Raw genomic sequence first — 17,457 nt, forward strand, 5'->3', positions numbered from 1 at the left:
ACCCGTAATTACCACCTACGTCTTCCTCGATAAACAAACGTTCACCCCTTAGCGTACACACGAGCATCAGCAGGTTGTTCGACCTGGTGCGCGTTCTCCGGTCAGCGCGGACGAGCAGAAGCAGTGACCCTACCTCAGGTGCGTGCGGGCAGGTGGTGGTAGGCAAATCAGGTGAAGCGAGGGCAAAGGGGGGCACACGAGCAGAACAAAGAGGGACAACGAGAGACAGGACGGAGGTGGAAGGACGCGACAAAGAGGGAGGAAGACGAGCAGCTATCGCGGCTGCAGTCTAAAATACGCCGGGCGTATTCGGTGGGGGTGTGCAGGTGGAAGAGAAGGTCGGAAGGTTAGGAGAGCGCAGACGCCGACTGAAAGCATCGAGGATAGCACCCGGCACGGTACCGAAGTACCGGACAGAGCTAGCTCGTCCGCAACGCCGTGTTCGTCTGACAGCGACCCGACCCGCCAGGACACGATCACGTTCATCCGAATCTCGACCTCGTTACCTCGCCATCGCATCGACCGAATTCATCGAACGTTTTACCGAACGCTCCTCGCGAATCCACGAAACGAGACACGCACGCAACGTGCCACCGACGAGTTACCGACGGATCAACCGAGGACCACTCGAAGCTTTGCCGCGCTCTCGGCTTACACCTGTTGTTAACCGCAACCGAGCCGTCGCGCTCTTTTACTCGCGCCCCTCTCAAACACGTAAGTATCGTGTTTCCTGTTCTTTTCTGTTCTTTTTAGATTTAACCGATCGTTATCCGGCGTGCTTGAACAGGTCTTTGAAACGAGTTCTCTTTTCATTTTACTTTCGGGTAGTCTGAACAGTGACGAGTGATGAATCGTTTTTGAAAGTAATCGTCAGTTAGGTGATCTCGCGCCAAAATGGACTTCGGAGGGTAGACTGCTAACATTGTTTCGCTCGGTAAAAATAACCCTGATTGACGGTATCCTCGGATCTTGCACCCAATGAGTGATGAGATGTTTCTAAAAATACAATAGAAGAATAGAGAATAATGAGAGCAGTGCAGTGAAATCGATCGTTTTCCAACAGTCAGAATTTGAATTATGATTAATCTCGCGCGAAAATGGGATTCGATATCGATTCGCCGACTCCTAGCCTAAAAGCACATTGTTTTTATTCCGCGTTAACTAAGAACAGCTTTTTCTAACCTCACAAATAATAAATCCTTCTTTAAGAGACCATCGAACTTTTTAATGATCTGTCAGAAAAACGCGCGAAAATAAACCGTAATATCGAACCGTAGTTTGATTCAATTGCAAGTTGGTTAAACTGTTTTGTCGGGCAAAAATAAGTTTTCTGACATATATCGTTCGATAAAATTGTTAGAATGTACATGCGAAGGAAAATCGACGGTGTCTTTGACCGGTCGGCCTATTCTCGAAACTTTCTGGAAGTTCGCCGAAGACACATAAATTAACTGAACGATACGGTCCCATGGAACATTAGCCTATACTATTGTTACTGGCTCTATAACCAATCTTAACACGCTACCACTGTCGCGTATACGCGATGCTCTGATTTCTCATGAGAGATGACCGTCACGCATGAGGTTTCGTTTTATGCGCCGTTAAAACAAATGAAAGTTGTTTCGACCTCATGTTATTCAGGAAACAGTACATGTTCACTGGCACACTATGGTCCCTATTCTTTGATATACGTTACATTGTCCAATTAATTAATTGCCATGGGGTAACTGCAAGTATGCCTTAGAAAAATTATCAATGTGTGTAGATGGTCACGTATGGTAAAATATATTAGAAATTAAGGTGTCATACTAGAATGGTGTTGAAAATCTCCCTTATAAGATAGTCGTACATTTCTAAATCCTGCGATAGATCCTTAGATCTCTCTATGTAGTCTCAGATATTCCTACAGCTCTGTAGATGCCTATCATTCGTACAAAACATTCTTGGATACCTATAAGGTAGAAAAATTCCATACACATTAATATATCACCTCGACAGCTAAATTCATGACCACAGTATTTCTTCTCCCCACGAGGCCATTTGTTAAGATTTAAAAAAAATTTATGGCAGTTTAAAAATTTTTCTGCGGCAGGATTCGTGCAAGTGCGCGAGAACGCGCGGATATCGTAGGTAACATAAAAATTGTATACGGTGTAGATCATAATTTCGATAGTAAGCAAGTTGCCAAGCAAAGTGGCAGTCATGCATGTTTAACGCGATATTAATGGTATTGCATCGGACACAATGTGGATGATGCATTTTCACTGCATTACGCACCGCAACGCAACCTCTAATCTTCCCACGCAGATTTCCAGGAGCCTGCTCTCGTTACATCACCTCTCAATCGTATTCGAAGATTCCACCCGCCATTTGCCGTCCCTTTTTTCCACGACTCTGCGAGGAAATGGATTTTCCATTTTGTCGACGAAACAATTTCCCGGTAAACTTGATTCTTCCGATACACCACGTTCGAAATTCATTTCCCGAGGTATTCCCTAAACGTGGCTCGACGGCCGCCGTAGAGACGAGACTGTCGCTTTTGTGTACAGAACAGGGAAATTAATGTGTGAGAGGAGAAAGTCGGTAAACATCTGTTCTCCCTGTGTGCCCGTAGTACAGTTTGTTTACAGGTGTGCTAGCAGCTTCCACGGGAGGTAAGATGGAAAAGGGTGTGCTTTGAAGCTATTTTAATAAAGATTCCGTTTATCGTCTCCGACGTGGTTGTGGTAACAAATTTCAACGTTATTAAACAAGGTTACTCGGTTCAAAGTAATCTCGAAACGCCTGCATAAAACACTTTGATGATCGCTCCCGAAGGAAGCTCATCCACTTTTTAACACTCGGATAGTCAGGTCCTCCCATTTAACTTTTTTCTAAATTCTCAAATCCACAAGTTCTGAAACTTGACAGAAGAAACCGATGCAGATGACTGCTAAGTGTCCCGAAGACAGTTCCTCTTTTCTTCTTCGCGCGTTTCTGAATTGCGTGACAGGTTTTGGGCACGCAAGCACGTTCTGTATACACGTCGATGCTTCCGCATTTCCCTGCGGTCTTATCTAGCCAACTGTTCCGTCAGGTGTCGGAAATGGCGCGGTAGATTGCACCATTTACCAAAGTCCTTTCAGGTCGCGGCTTTCTGTATATACTAGGTTGCACGCGCGCCACTTTTAATGCCGTGTATCTTGGCCGTAGTTTGTTCGATTCGATAGAGAAGATTGACGAGCATCCTCGTTTCGAACAACGGTGTACGCGACGGAAATCTATCGACCATCGCGCAGTTTTGTACTTCGAATTAAAGCCATCTATGCGGAAAGTCGCGATAAAAGTATCGTACGGATTAACGCAAAGCTCAATGGTTTTAATTTCGAACGAATTCGCAAGATACGAGCGTGAAATTGAGAGAACTTGAAAGTAGTCTGGCTGCATCGATCACGGATCGAGTTGGACGTATTCGTACTTTAATTAATCCATTAATCATTCAACTACCGTGTACTTTAGTGACATGTTCTATATATCGCAATTACGAAGTTTGAAAATAACTTTGACGCGGTAAACACAAATTGCGTAGAAAAGTTGGAACTCATATTTATATTTTAATTAATTTAATTAGCTATTTCATTGCCGTGCGCTTTAATTGCCAGGGAATATGAGTCAAAGGTATAAGTGTGAAGTTGGGAAACGGGAAAGTAATTTGAACGTAGTAAACACGAGCAGGAGCGAAGGGTCGAACTAAAATATATTTACGTTTCAATTAATATCCATTACTTCGTATGCTTTAATTACAAGTATACTTCAAAGATACGCTGGGAGGTAACAAAATTTGAAAACTGTTTTTGTAACGAGAGGGTTCTAGAACATATTTGCATTCCAATTAATGTTGTCTATTACTTAATTGCTGTAACTCTACAGTTGAAAGTTTCGTTGAACCTCAAATATCTCGTACGTAATTTCGTCGTAAAATAATCGAAAAACACGAAATAACGTTTTAAAAACTCGCTACGCAGTGTTTTCGCATTTAGTTGCAAATGCGATTACTTCGTTAGCATAATGGTACGAACCTTTGTTTCAAACCGAAAACCTTCCCCCGGTGTTAATAAATTTTCGAAACGTATCTGAAATACCCTCGCAGCGTAGATGCACATATTTAACCTCCGAGTCTTCCCGGCCGTGCCATATAATGAAACAGAAGGACGACGTTATACGGTCATATTTAACAGGTTGCTCTCGAACGAGGCTCCCAGATGAAGTCATCAAGGAGGCGTTTAAAAGACCCGTGTATTCCACGGTCGAGACGATAACGCGATAAAGAACGAACAGGCGTGTTAAGAGCAGTCACCTAGCATGCAAATTTCCGCGGATAATTCTGGCGGCCTCGGAGAGAGAATTGGCCACAGGAGATTGGCCGCGGGCTACGAGCAAGATTAATTTTAAAATTCGTCGAGATTCACAAAGGTACGCTCCGTTTACAGCAGCTAATTCAAAAGCCGAAGGTATCCGTCCGAAGCTATAAAGATGTTCGTCCCGAGGCGTGGTTCAAAACACCGCGCCGGGATATAATGATAATTGGAACGAACTTCTCGGCGCAAAAATAGAAGCGAGATCCCTTTTCGCTCATGTATATGAAAATGCCAGGGAAAGTCCCGTGGAAAGTTTTTACACGATCATCGCTACCACCATTATCACCTCGACGAAACTCGAAGCAAGTTTTGTTCGAAGAAGAACCAGATAACACGTTTTTCTTATTCTAAACGGATTTGTATCATACTCTTCGCAACTTCTCCATCGGACGTTCTGGCGATGCGAATTTCGAGCTAACTACCCGAGTAAAGTCTAATTAGATTGCAGAAATGTGACTTCCGTTGCTGATACCGTCACGTACCTTGCTGCAAGTTTTTTCGAATATTTCCCACGATATTCCGCTGTCGGAACTTTGGTGACATTCATTATTCGTTGTCAACGCGGTTCACGCTTTCTTTCTTCTGCCCATAAATTAATTAATCTCCGGTCTGATATTCGCCCTCGTATTCCCATTTGTGTACGAAACAACTTCCTTGCGGTGGTTTCTCATTTTATAAATTTTGAACTTTTTCGTTTAAAGCGCTCTTTCGTTTAAAGATCGAATTTTTTGCTTCGCGATGCTCGAATTATGCGCGGATTTATTTGCTCGCGTTTTTTAACACCAAACGAATTAATTGGAGCGAATTAATCGACGACAAAGGCGCGACTTTCTAACGCGAAACTATTGCGTATTCGCGTGCGACGGTAATACGTAATGTTCTATAATGATCTGGTAAATTGCAACGTGGGTTTGGTCAGATTGAATACGATAATATCATTTCGCTGTATACCTCACTGTGCGCGACATTATAGACGGATCGTTAGAACAAATTGTATTCGTAATATTATATTACAGCGAATGACTGTTAGCGCTGTTGTAATTGATCTCGCAAACATTCTACACCGCTTTGTATCGACGTTCCTGTCTTCGGTTATAAAGTCAAGAATTTATCGTTTAATTATCTCTGCAGTTCGCGCCTTGAGTTCAGACTACAGTGTTTTATTAATGCCCTTACACCTCTATTTAGCAACGTTTCTTCACTGTGCACAAATTCTCTATTACTTAATCTCGCAGGACTATGAAATTATTCACCTTGGATGATCCACCGACACTGCTGAGGATTTTCAAAAAAGTCTAACAAAGACTTCGATGATCAATATTATGCACTGTCGATGATTAGTTCAGGGGTTATGTGAAATAAAATACACGCGTAGAGTATATCAGAGCAATAACTATATTTATAAAGGAAAAAATGAAACGGTGAAGAAACTATTGAAGAATTTGGTGCTTACAGGGCGCACAGTTAAAACTAACTAAAAAAGAACTGCTACAGTACATGCATCTATACCTGGAGTACTCGCAGGCCCCAGGCCCTAATTAAACAATAACTACGAAAAATGTGAGATTTTCCGAAAACGGTATAAACATGCTCAATGCTTTAACTCCCACAATGATGAATATTATCATCTTTTAAAATACGAGAATGAAGCGATAATGCAGCATTAAAGCGATTATAATACAACGTGGTTTACTCGGTGGATTCTGATCGCGACCCATCATTTTTCGCCTAGCGGAGCAAATTCAATTCGCCACTGAACCCCGCAACAATCAACCTATCAATTTCCCCCAAACCCTGCACACCCACGGAACGGTTCATTCATCACTATACTCCAGCACTCTTTTCAGCGGCGCACAATCGTTGTGGGCTAACAAAAACAGACGCGATCGGGTCGGAGCCACAGAATATCTAGTACGGCAACAATAACAAGCAGTTACAATACGCATTCGAGCAACATTGTTCGCGACAGTGACGATTAATTGTAATTCGGTGGCCGGTGTAGCAGCTTGGAACAATAAAGTCCCTGAAACAGGGTTTGTTACGGAGATGGCGAGCGGCGGGAAGGGAGGAACAATTGGTCCGCGAGAGGTTCTCTGAGAGGACGACGAGCGGACGCCTTTCCAGCCATAAACCCACAGGATGTACGTGCACGTTCAATTAACGTTGCAGGTTCGACGCAACAAAACGACCAGGGTGGACAAGGGGTCCCACTATCGATAATATGTTTGACTTGGTGCACCCTGTGCGCGGACACCGGGCTATCGATTGCCGTGTAACGCGACGATGAAAAGATACGACAAGAGCAAGGTCGATCCGAACAGCTTCGACTTTCAGTAGCGAAATCGAGTCGAGACCTAACTTTTATTTCAGACGGGGAAATTTACTTAGGACCGAGTTACCCGGACCGTTCCACGCGAAACAATTTCAAAGATCGAATCTTGCGCGATAAAGGTATTAAGTTCTTGCTGCGGAATCGACGAACAAATAACTCGACCACTTGAGAACATTTACTTAGGATCGACGCGTATAATCCACCAATCAGTTTCTTTATGCGAATCGGAAAGATGGGAACTTTGCAGGCTTGAAAATCCGATCCCTGGTTATTATGTTGTTGGATCAAGGTTTTGCGGGATCTCGCATCTTTTATGTGTCGGGTTCGGATTAATAAATTTTTGACGGTTAGTCCTTTTGCGGACAATCATATTTGGGGTAAAGGAGGCTCTTTTATTAGCGTGACTAACGGAGTATTCTGACCTGGGTCATGTTAACTGAGTCATTTAGTTCGCAACACATCTGACATAGTATAAATATATTTAATCTTGACAATCACGAATTTATACTTATTTAGAAATCCTACATATTTAAGAACGATTTTCTGATATCGTAGCAAACAAGTTTTTCTTTATGTTCGACGAAGAAGAGACAGTTCGTAGATCTTTTGATTAGGTAGATGAATAAAATGTCTTGAAAATTCCAATATTACTGCGTTACTACTTTACGATATTATAAGATTTACTGTTCAACGAGGTGGTGTAATGCACAATGTATTCAAGAAATACACGCAGAAGTACTAGAAATGCAACATATTAAAATTGCAAAGTGATGCAACAGTAGAATGGTAACTCGTGGGAATACAGTGCATAAATGTGGAGTTCAACGCGTGAAAATCAATGCGTAGTGTAATGGACAGAAATACAACGGCAGATTCAAAGTGTAGGAGCACGAGGTAGAAGTGCAACGCGTCGAAATGCATCGAGTAGAATGCACAGAAATGCAACGCGGAGAGATGCAACGTAGCGACTCAATGCAGCGTGCAACCTGAAAATGCAAAGCGTTGAAATCACAATACAACGTGGTGCAGAAATGCAACGAGTAATGCAACGTGTAATTCTACTTATAAAAATGCAACAAGGACGCGATGCATAGAATATGCAAGAATGCAGCGAATAGGTAATCACTCGATTAGAAAAAAATATCGAGCTGGTTTCGTGTACGTGAAAATGTAAAAGTGACAATATAAGGTGCACCGTATTATGAACTAGATAGCGCTTATCACCCACTCGACCGGACGTGCTACATTTTCAAATGTGGCCGCAGGGTTAACAAACCCTGTACGAGCACGTTCTTTTCCAGCTAAATTGCGGGAAGTTAACAGCGTTAAATTTTGTTGCAAGAATAAATAAAAGGATTTATTTAGGTCCATTATTCCTGTCCGCGTAGGAGATAGCGAAAGGAGGGCAATATATTTCCGTTGTGTCACAACCAGTTTTTAAAATGAGGAACAAAGTAAATATATGATTTTGCCCACGGTTCTGCAACCGATTCGGTTAAAGCTAACGAAGGTCTGTGTATATTTATTGACGACGATGATTTTACGGAACGAATCTCCAACTCAAATATTTCCACGGAGAATCGTGCCGGAGATTCGTGCTAGTTATTCTTCGAATAAAACTCGAATTTGTTATCTAGCTGGACGTCTTATCGCGAGATTTGCAGAATCGCGAGAATGAAATCGCTAGGGAGAGGGTGAACAAATTCGCCTCGTTCTTCCTATTTTTTTATCTTCGCCTTCTTCCGTTTTCATTCCCTTCCGAAAGAGATTGATCTGTCCCGCGAGTCTGTCTCTTTCGAACGTTGATTTGTCAAGCTTTCATCCAGCTGCGAATCGAACCGAGTAGTTTGCGTGCCCGGAATCCGCCGCTGTGGATTTGCAATTTCTTCAAGACCGAAACTTTCAATTCCGTCCTTTTGATATTCAAGTTGGACGAAGCGTACATCGCGTTCCTCTGTCGCGTTGACTCGCTGATTTTCAAAACTGCCTTCGTAATATCGCGAAAATATAAAAGCGTCGTTCATCGATCAAACTCGATACGAGCACGAATTGTATATTATTTCGGAATTTATCGTAAAATTACAAGCTGCGACTGAATTTCCCGACGTTCATTAAATTCCTGAAGGCCTATAAATATTCGCGGATATAATTAAAAGACCGTGGCAGGAACAAGAACAAGCACCACGTGTACTGTTTTTACGGGATATTTAACTCGCATAATTGCTCTAATAATTAATATTGTGAGCAACATCGTTCGACGTGGCCGAGCATGAACGAATTCGTAGCCGATCAATATGGAAATTCGTAATTATTTGTGTGCGAGAACTTGGACAAAAAGCTGTTTGCCACAGCGACGCGAACAATTTCATTTCCATAACAGTAGACCGCGTAAAATATCCGCGTGTTTTCGACCGATGACGTTTCATAACGCTCGCCAGAGATGCTGCGACGAAAATTCGAGCCGGAAATTCGCACAATGAGAAATCGTTTCTGAATCAACGCGACAGCGACCATTTGTCGTGCACCGGCTGTTGAAACTTTGTCACTGAAAAATGATTCTGTTACACGACTCTCTTGTTACCTTTTACGATACTCTGTTTCGCCATCGTTAACATACCAAGAAACCTGCGAGAACTACGGGACTGTTCGAAAAATATTCGAGTTGAAAGTCGTGATGCCTTCAGAATACTAAGGGGTGCTTCTTGGCAGACATGTTTGTGCTTATATTTCTGGAGATAGTTTTGAGGTACTTCTGAGACAGGGATGTGAAAATTTTTATATATTTTAAATTCTTTTTGTGTTTCTATATTTTGTAATTTTATGTAATTATGAATTATCAAATTAAGTTATCAAGTTTACAAAGTTTTAAATTTCTGAATTTCGAAATTGCTAAATTTGCACTTTCTCAAGGTACATCTTTGAATTTATGAATTTTCAAGTCGAGAATTCACTAAATTTCCAGATGTTCGAGTCCCCTTTCCGAAATCCAAATTCACCAATTTCTACGCCCTCAAATCCCTAAATTTCCGAATCCCAAATTTTCCAAATTTTTACACCACCAAATTCCTAAATTTCCCAAATTTCTGCGCCCCCAAATCCCTAAATTTCCGAATCCCAAATTTCCCAAATTTCTACGCGCCCCAAATTCCTAAATTTCCCAAATTTCTACGCCCCCAAATCCCTAAATTTCCGAATCCCAAATTTCCCAAATTTCTACGCCCCCCAATTCCTAAATTTCCTAAATTTCTACACCCCCAAATCCCTAAATTTCCGAATCTCAAATTTCCCAAATTTCTACGCCCCCAAATTCCTAAATTTCCCAAATTCCTATACCCCCAATTCCCTAAATTTCCTAAGTTTCTACGCCCCCAAATCCCTAAATTTCCCAAATTCCTACATCCCCAATTCCCCAAATTTCCGAATCCCAATTTCCCAAATTTCTACACCTCCAATTCCCTAAATTTCCAAATCCACGGTAGGTGTATCGAATATCCCCGTTGAGTAACAAGAATTCCCAATTGTTTCAAGAGAAATTTATGCACCGTTTTCAGAAACTTGCGAGTACAATTGAAGTGCTCGAGACGTTATAAGAGTCTCGATGAAACTATTGTCGTCGATTCGATATATGTAGCAGTGTCTGCAGCTAGGGCGGATACATCGTAAATTCGGAAGTCCCATTCGTTGGAGGAGCAACGTTCGATTTTGAGACGGCCAATCGAAGTAAGAGGTTCGCAGGATATAAAGCGTGTTTGTACTCAGGAAACTTTACAACGCGCAAACTTTCTACGTGCTGTTTTTGTGGCTTGATCGAGTTTCGGCGATTGAAAAGCTTCGCGAGCGAACGTTTCTGGGTTAATTACCCTTTAACCGTCGCTTACGAGACTCGTATCTCGCGAGAGCTCATCAATTACAGGATATAAATGTAGAGAGACTTTGTTATTTTCATTTTTGTAATAACTTGAATATTCCGAGCGCGTCAACGACTTCAAAGTTTTCTCCTCTTCATATTTTTCTTATCGATTGTATCTATCGCCACGCGTTACGAATATCAATTTGCTAAAGCATTCGCACGACACCGTTCCAACGAGGTATAATCGATAAACTATGTAAAGAACGGTCTACCAGAGTCGTTAGGTAGAAAATGGTTTCGCAGTAATAAAGCAGGCATACTTTCGGCTAATTTACATGGACAGAATTCCAGCGAAATAATGCGCGAAACGAAGTGGATTAAAGATTCCAACGGATATCAATGATCATTGGCAGCAGCGACAATTAAAGTGTCCATAGATCAGGGTGTACCACGATCGTATTACGTTTCATGGTGTCACGAGCAATTACTCCATTCAATTTATCTGGTTTTATCCGAAAGAGTGGATGCATTGTTAAACCCGGCTGGATGATATACAGACGTTGTTGCATAATTTCGTTCTAGATTATACCGATAATTCGCCGGTACATCGTTGAGCTCGAAAAAGCATTCCTGAATTCGCAGACAAGTTTTTGAGGTCGTAATTCGAGTAATCGGTCAATTAATTATTTGTCGAATTAATATGATATTTATCGGGCGAAAATGAGGTAAACTCGATTAACGCCGCACGCAATTTATGCCCCGTTAATTTGCAAATTACACGCTACTAAATTTCTGGACAAGTAATTCAAAGTTTAGCGCGTGGCGCGCGGACAATTTACGGGAATTTCGTCCCACCATGTATCAAATTTTCCCGTTAAGATCTCCCGCTCGATCTGATTCTATCTGATAACAAAGAGAGCTCCGCTTTGTTCGAACACAATCACGAACTAGGTGAAAAAGTTTCCGTACTACTGCACCCTAACGACATCGTATTTTTCCTAGGATAATCGGATTTCGGATCAGATAACGCTTTCAAACGGTGTTCGAATTGAATCGTTTACATAATTTCCCACGACCCGCTCCAGTAATTTCTTTCTCGCTAAAATTCCACGCAGGGGAGTCTGTCTTTATAATTAAACGATTAGTAAAATGGCGGGAAACGACGTTTTCAACTACCGACGGTTCTTATCGAACATTTTTCACTTCTTTCCCAACTACTTTATCGGATCCATTTATCGGACTTGCGGAAAAAAATAAACATCCTTCGTTCAATCGGTTATTTCTTGTTATCGGGTGAACACTTAATCCCCGATACCTTGTAACAAAGTATTTTCCACGACGTTTAATGAGTTTTCTTTCTCGATGCCATCTTGCAGCTTCGTGGTTTCACTTTGTACCGAAACAAGAATTGACACAAAAGAAAACCTTTTATTAATTATTTCATTATTTCACTTGGAAAATGAATTTCCTTAAAAGGAACAGGACTAATAAAAACCATGACTGCAACTTAAAATTGTTATCATTTATAATTTTGCAAAAATGAGTCAGTAGATGTTAAAACAAATTTGCAAATATTTTAAGCTAATTTATAAATGTATATGTGCAGAGTTTGAGAAAAATAGATGCTATAGTAGTTATGCAGTAACTGCAACTTAAAATTGTTATCATTTATAATTTTGCAAAAATGAGTTAATAGATGTTAAAACAAATTTGCAAATATTTTAAGCTAATTTATAATTGTATGTCTGCAGAGTTTGAGAAAAGTAGATACTGCTGCAGTTATGCAGTAACTGCAACTTAAAATTGTTATCATTTATAATTTTCAAAAATAGTTTAACAAGTGTTCAGGCAAATTTGCAAATATTTTAAGCTAATTTATAAATGTATGCGTGTAGAGTTTGAGAAAAGTGGATGCTGCTGCAGCTATGCAGTAATGACTGTTTGCAGAACTTGCACATATTTTAAGCAAATTTTTAACTATATGCGTGTGCACAGTTTGAGAAAAGTAGTTGCTGTTGCAGCTAATGAAAGTTTGCAGAACTTGCAAATATTTTAAGTAAAATAAGTATATGTGCAGAGTTTGAAAAAAGTTGCAGCAGTTAATAACAGTCTGAATTTGTGAAAAGAAATATAACGAACTCCTTAATTCGTCCGTGTGTGAGTGAAAAATACCTGCCGTTCTGAGTATTTTCAAAAGCACACAACCCTGAGTTAGCAGAAGGGTTAATATCGTACTCGATCACACTCGATCTATCGTTCATCTCGCAGCAGCTGCGTTGTACATGAAAAACATCCACCCCCGTCTCTCAATTTCTTCGATCTACGAGACGTTCATCCCCGATTAACGACACAGTCAAGTTTAATTCGTTGGACCGTCGCTCGTTATAGTCTCCACGGAAACATGAATCTTAATGTCTACTTTCCATAATCCATTTTTCCGAGAGGTCTGGGGATCGATGCTCGTACGCAAGGTACTCGATTTCAATTTCCACGCTCGAGACGTCTCGCCGTTGCGGTTTCTTTCTCGCGAAGAAATTGAAGATCGAGGTCACCGGAGCTTGTGGAAATGTAAACCGAATCGTGAGCTGGGGCAGCAATATTCCGGCGAGATTCGGATAGAGCCTAGGATGCAGCAGAGGACGACTCGCGACGAAATCCTTTCGAGAGGGTAAACAATGACGCGATCGCGAGCTGCATATCAAATGGAATTTCGCCTCTCGAAGTCGGATTTTCTATCTCGAAAGTATCGTTTACAATTTAAACACCGGCAGCAGTTTCGACGTCTCAGAATCTCGGAGATTCCATGGGGAATCGTTTTTCAGGGAAAACAAGCAATATTGGTCTTCGGTTTCACGGGTATCGTACGCAAGTTTATCGAACGTTATTGGCTGCAAACTCGCGAAAAACAGCTTTCGAAATAGGATCGAAGAGAAACTGGAGAAACGTCGGCAAGTTAGTGGCGAGAATTTTATCGCGAGACAGCGCCGGATAAAGTTCGATCGAGCTGACACGGGCAAATATAAATGAGGCGGCGAAAATGTTTTCTCGGAATTCGATGAAAATCGACTTGTTCGATGTGCATCCCTTTTAGCGAGAAATGTCTACCGTCGACGGAGACAAACCGCGCAATTTTCCGTGACGCGCGAAATTTATTTTGCGAGAGAATTCCATGTATTCTTTTTGTGGTCGCGTATATATTTTTCTCTGTCGTTTCTTTTTCGCTATATTTATTCAACGAGGTTAGCATACCTCGGACAGACTACAATTTAAAGTTTTTAGCTACCGCTAAAGTTTTGCTACTTTATTGCATATTAGTGGGAATTTTGGAACAACTTTTAGTATTCGCTTTATTTTTGGGTGCACCGAGTTAAGAAGCTTTTATGTATAATGCAGTAAACTCTTGTTATATTACATTTGTACTCTGCAGGCTGGCATAAAACCGTGGCGCCTCAAATTGATTTACATTTATCGATTCAACAAAGTATCTTAACAGAATAACTTTAGGAAATTATTCATCCGAACGAGAAATAAATTCAATGAAAATTCGGTACAAGTGGACTAACGAAAGAAAATATTAACTTCCTGAATAAGTTAATCGGCGAAACTAGAGTTGGTAAACAGGAAACCGTAATCCCTTCGATGTCCATCTGACCCGGGTCTTGCAGCATCTTTCACGGGGCTGTAAGAAAACACCGAATTACCCGTCGTGAGAAACCATTTGATGGTTGATGGGGAGAACAGTGTTTACTGTCTCGTCGAATCGCGTGACGGGATCTACATTTCCGAAGAAACGGAGAAATATAGCGTTCTCGGTGTTTGTTGGTGTAGAACAAACGAAGGATCCCGGGGCAAATTCGATTGGTCTATTGGATCAAACTCGATACGGTGGAGGGTCTTGAAAAGCGACGGTTCCTTTCGCTAGAGAAAACAGAGGTCTCGAAATATCGAGGTGCTTTCGATAAAAAATCGGCTCCCATTGCCGTTCGAAAATGAGCGTCGTTTCTCGTCAAAAGAAAGCGTGATCGATCAAGAGGTAACGCGAACAATAAAACTGTAAACTTTCGTCGAAAATGGCGAGCGCAATTTATCAAAGCCGAAACTCGTGTCACCGACCGAAAAAAACGGTCTTGAGTATCGGCGACGTCATTAGCACGCGACGAAAGGAGGTTGCTGCCACCAGCGACGAAACAGGCCATCGAAACTGGAGCAATGGCTTTCCATCTCATTAGAATATTTACCGTGAGAAGCAAGAAACGCATCTTGGCTGGCGACGATCTAGCTGAAATCTCGTGACGTACGTCACGCCATAAATACGCACCGTCGCTCGTAAACGCGGCGGCGAACGATAAACGCGACCCGGCACAATTTTCGATCCGGGTAAAAAAGCTCGTAAGTCATGGCCGTCGAAAAAAGAGAGCTTTCTGCGACGCTGCTGCCATTAACATCGCGATCAACGACGCGGAGCAACCCACGACCGTCACCGAAACACTGGCCAAAACTGGAATAACGTCCTCGACGCCCCAGTTGGATCCTGACTCGGTCGAAGGCAACAGTAAATTGCCTGCGTGTCGAGATTGTGGAAGTGGACGGACCGAGTGCGTTTTCTTGCTCTGCAAACGTCTTCGATTTTCTGCCTGATAAATTTCAGAAATTTCTCGACTTGGGGATTTGGAAATTTGCCGATTTCACAATTTGGGAGTTTTAGAAGTTGGACATGTGGGAATTTGGGGGTTGAAAAATTAGGAATCTGGATTTGGAAATATAGGAATTTGGGGTTGAAAAATGGGCAATTTGAGAATTTGAAAATGTAGGAATTTGGGGGTTGAAAAATTAGGAATCTGGATTTGGAAATATAGGAATTTGGGGTTGAAAAATGGGCAATTTGAGAATTTGAAGATGTAGGAATTTGTAAACTTGGAAATATAGGAATTTGGGGGTTGAAAAATGAGGAATCTGAGGATTTTAAAATATAGAAATTTGGGGACGTAAGAATTTGACAATTTAGAAATGTTGGGGCATAGAAATTTGAGAATTAAAGAATTTGTAAACTTGCAAAGGAAATTTACGAACGTCCCCACTTCAGAAATACGAGTATTCGGGGATTTGAATTGGAAATGAAGATCCGAAGATCTCGAAACTTTCAAATTCTCATGAGCCGTATGAAAGACTCTTCGGTCAACTTTCACATAAATTCACGTAATACCGCAAGAATAACGAGGCTATGAAAAATTATCCTTGCTATTCTCATACAAGAACCAGAGGATTTATGGGGGTACACGAATGGTTATCGGAAGCCGAAGAAAAATCGTTTATCCGTATAGGTATAAAAAGGGGGATGGTCAAAGACGTTTGGGGCGGATGAGTGAAGGGTGAAACAGGCCCCCAGGAAAGGACCCGAAATACGGCAGGGACGGTCTATAAAACCTAACGATTGTTCATCGAAACGAGAAGCAACGGCTATAAACGAAATTACATTCTCTTTGCTGACCAGAATACATTGTTTCTTCGTCGACCTCGCAACAACCCCGTTTCTTTTCGAAAAATGCCCATTAATATCGCGGTTGTCTGCTACATTAGGGTCAACGGATTCAGACGCGAGCTTTCGGGAAACTGGCCAAACGTTCCGTTGGCAACCACTTCGCATAATTCATCCAGTCGTTTCTTTGAAGCTTCCGCTCGTGTACGCGTCCCACGAATGTGAGTTGAAAGTTCACGCAAATCGTTGCATACATTTTCGTTTCCATTCGCTGCGATGAAAGATGAAATACTGGCAATGGTAATCACTACTACGCTTTCGCCTGTTTTGTATCGTAGAATAAGCCAGGGAGGAGTCTCTCGTGTTATAAATATATTTGGGAGAGATGATCTCTGATAAACGATGTTACGGGGGATACTGACAATTTTTAAACTTATGAAGGTCTACCTTAAAATTTCTGATCTGGAGTATCTTTTACCTGTGACAGGTCGGGTGGGTTATTTCACTTGGACAGTTCAGATGGCTTTACTCGTGGGATTCAATTTGTCATTCATTCAGTTGTTCATGAAAGGACTTTCTGAATTTTGCCTTAAAATAATTTCACCTGTAATTCCTATTTTATATTATTGAAGTTAATTGCTTATTACAAAGATCACCCCTAAGTTACTTAATTTTACAATTTGAGTATCTGAGCCCGTAATGTTCCAGACAGTGAAAATGCGACAGTCAAAATGTGACTGGATTGGAACGAAGTGAATATTTTGGTTTGGCTGGAATAATAGGGGCAGTAGTGAGAGAATGGGTGTGATAGCGAAGGGTAATCAGTTGGCGACGCGTGGGTGGCAGAAGGTGGATGCGTACGTTGGCAGAAAAGTGGAGCAACGACCGGGAAGCTAGTCGGAACTGGCCGGCTCCATGCTGTCGGGTTTCGTCGTATTGCACCGATCCAGTTCAGACGATCCGTGGGTAAGGGTGGCGAGTACGACGACGCCGACCTCGAAGTCGACAAGCTGTGGGGCGCGATTCCCTCTTCGTTTCTGCTCGTTTTTTTCCCCTCCGCTTACATACGAACGATTCTGGCGTCCCGTCGAGAAGACTCGAGAATCAAGCCCCCTTCTTCTTTCGCCACCCTTTCTTATTTCGCCCCCGGTCGACCCCGTTGCTCTTTCCTCCAACGCGATATACGAAGATGCCACCGTGGGGAGCGCCCCTCCACACAGAACGGTTCAATTGAACGTTGAACCCGGAATATAAGCTGACCGAGTCAGCAGTGCTGCGGGAAAATATCGTTCGAATCGCGCACGGTTCGATGGCTTGACGAATCTTGTTACTCGTCGCGTCCTTCGACTTTAATTTCTACTTTTCTATCTCGGGATACTCCTCGACCGTGATTAATCGAATG

General features: G+C 41.9%; 1 protein-coding gene across 1 annotated transcript in view; it reads left to right on the forward strand.

The window, feature by feature from the left end:
- The first annotated feature begins 343 nt into the window (after positions 1 to 343).
- Positions 344 to 17,457, forward strand: part of LOC100876326 (ras-related protein Rap-2a) — a 30,007-nt gene continuing 12,893 nt past the window's right edge. Inside the window, exon 1 of the mRNA XM_003706465.3 lies at positions 344 to 714. The gene's annotated coding sequence lies outside the window, so the exon portion shown is untranslated. The remainder of the gene's footprint in view (positions 715 to 17,457) is intronic.

Source organism: Megachile rotundata, chromosome 4 (genome assembly GCF_050947335.1).
Source record: "Megachile rotundata isolate GNS110a chromosome 4, iyMegRotu1, whole genome shotgun sequence".
Classification (NCBI taxonomy): domain Eukaryota; kingdom Metazoa; phylum Arthropoda; class Insecta; order Hymenoptera; family Megachilidae; genus Megachile; species Megachile rotundata.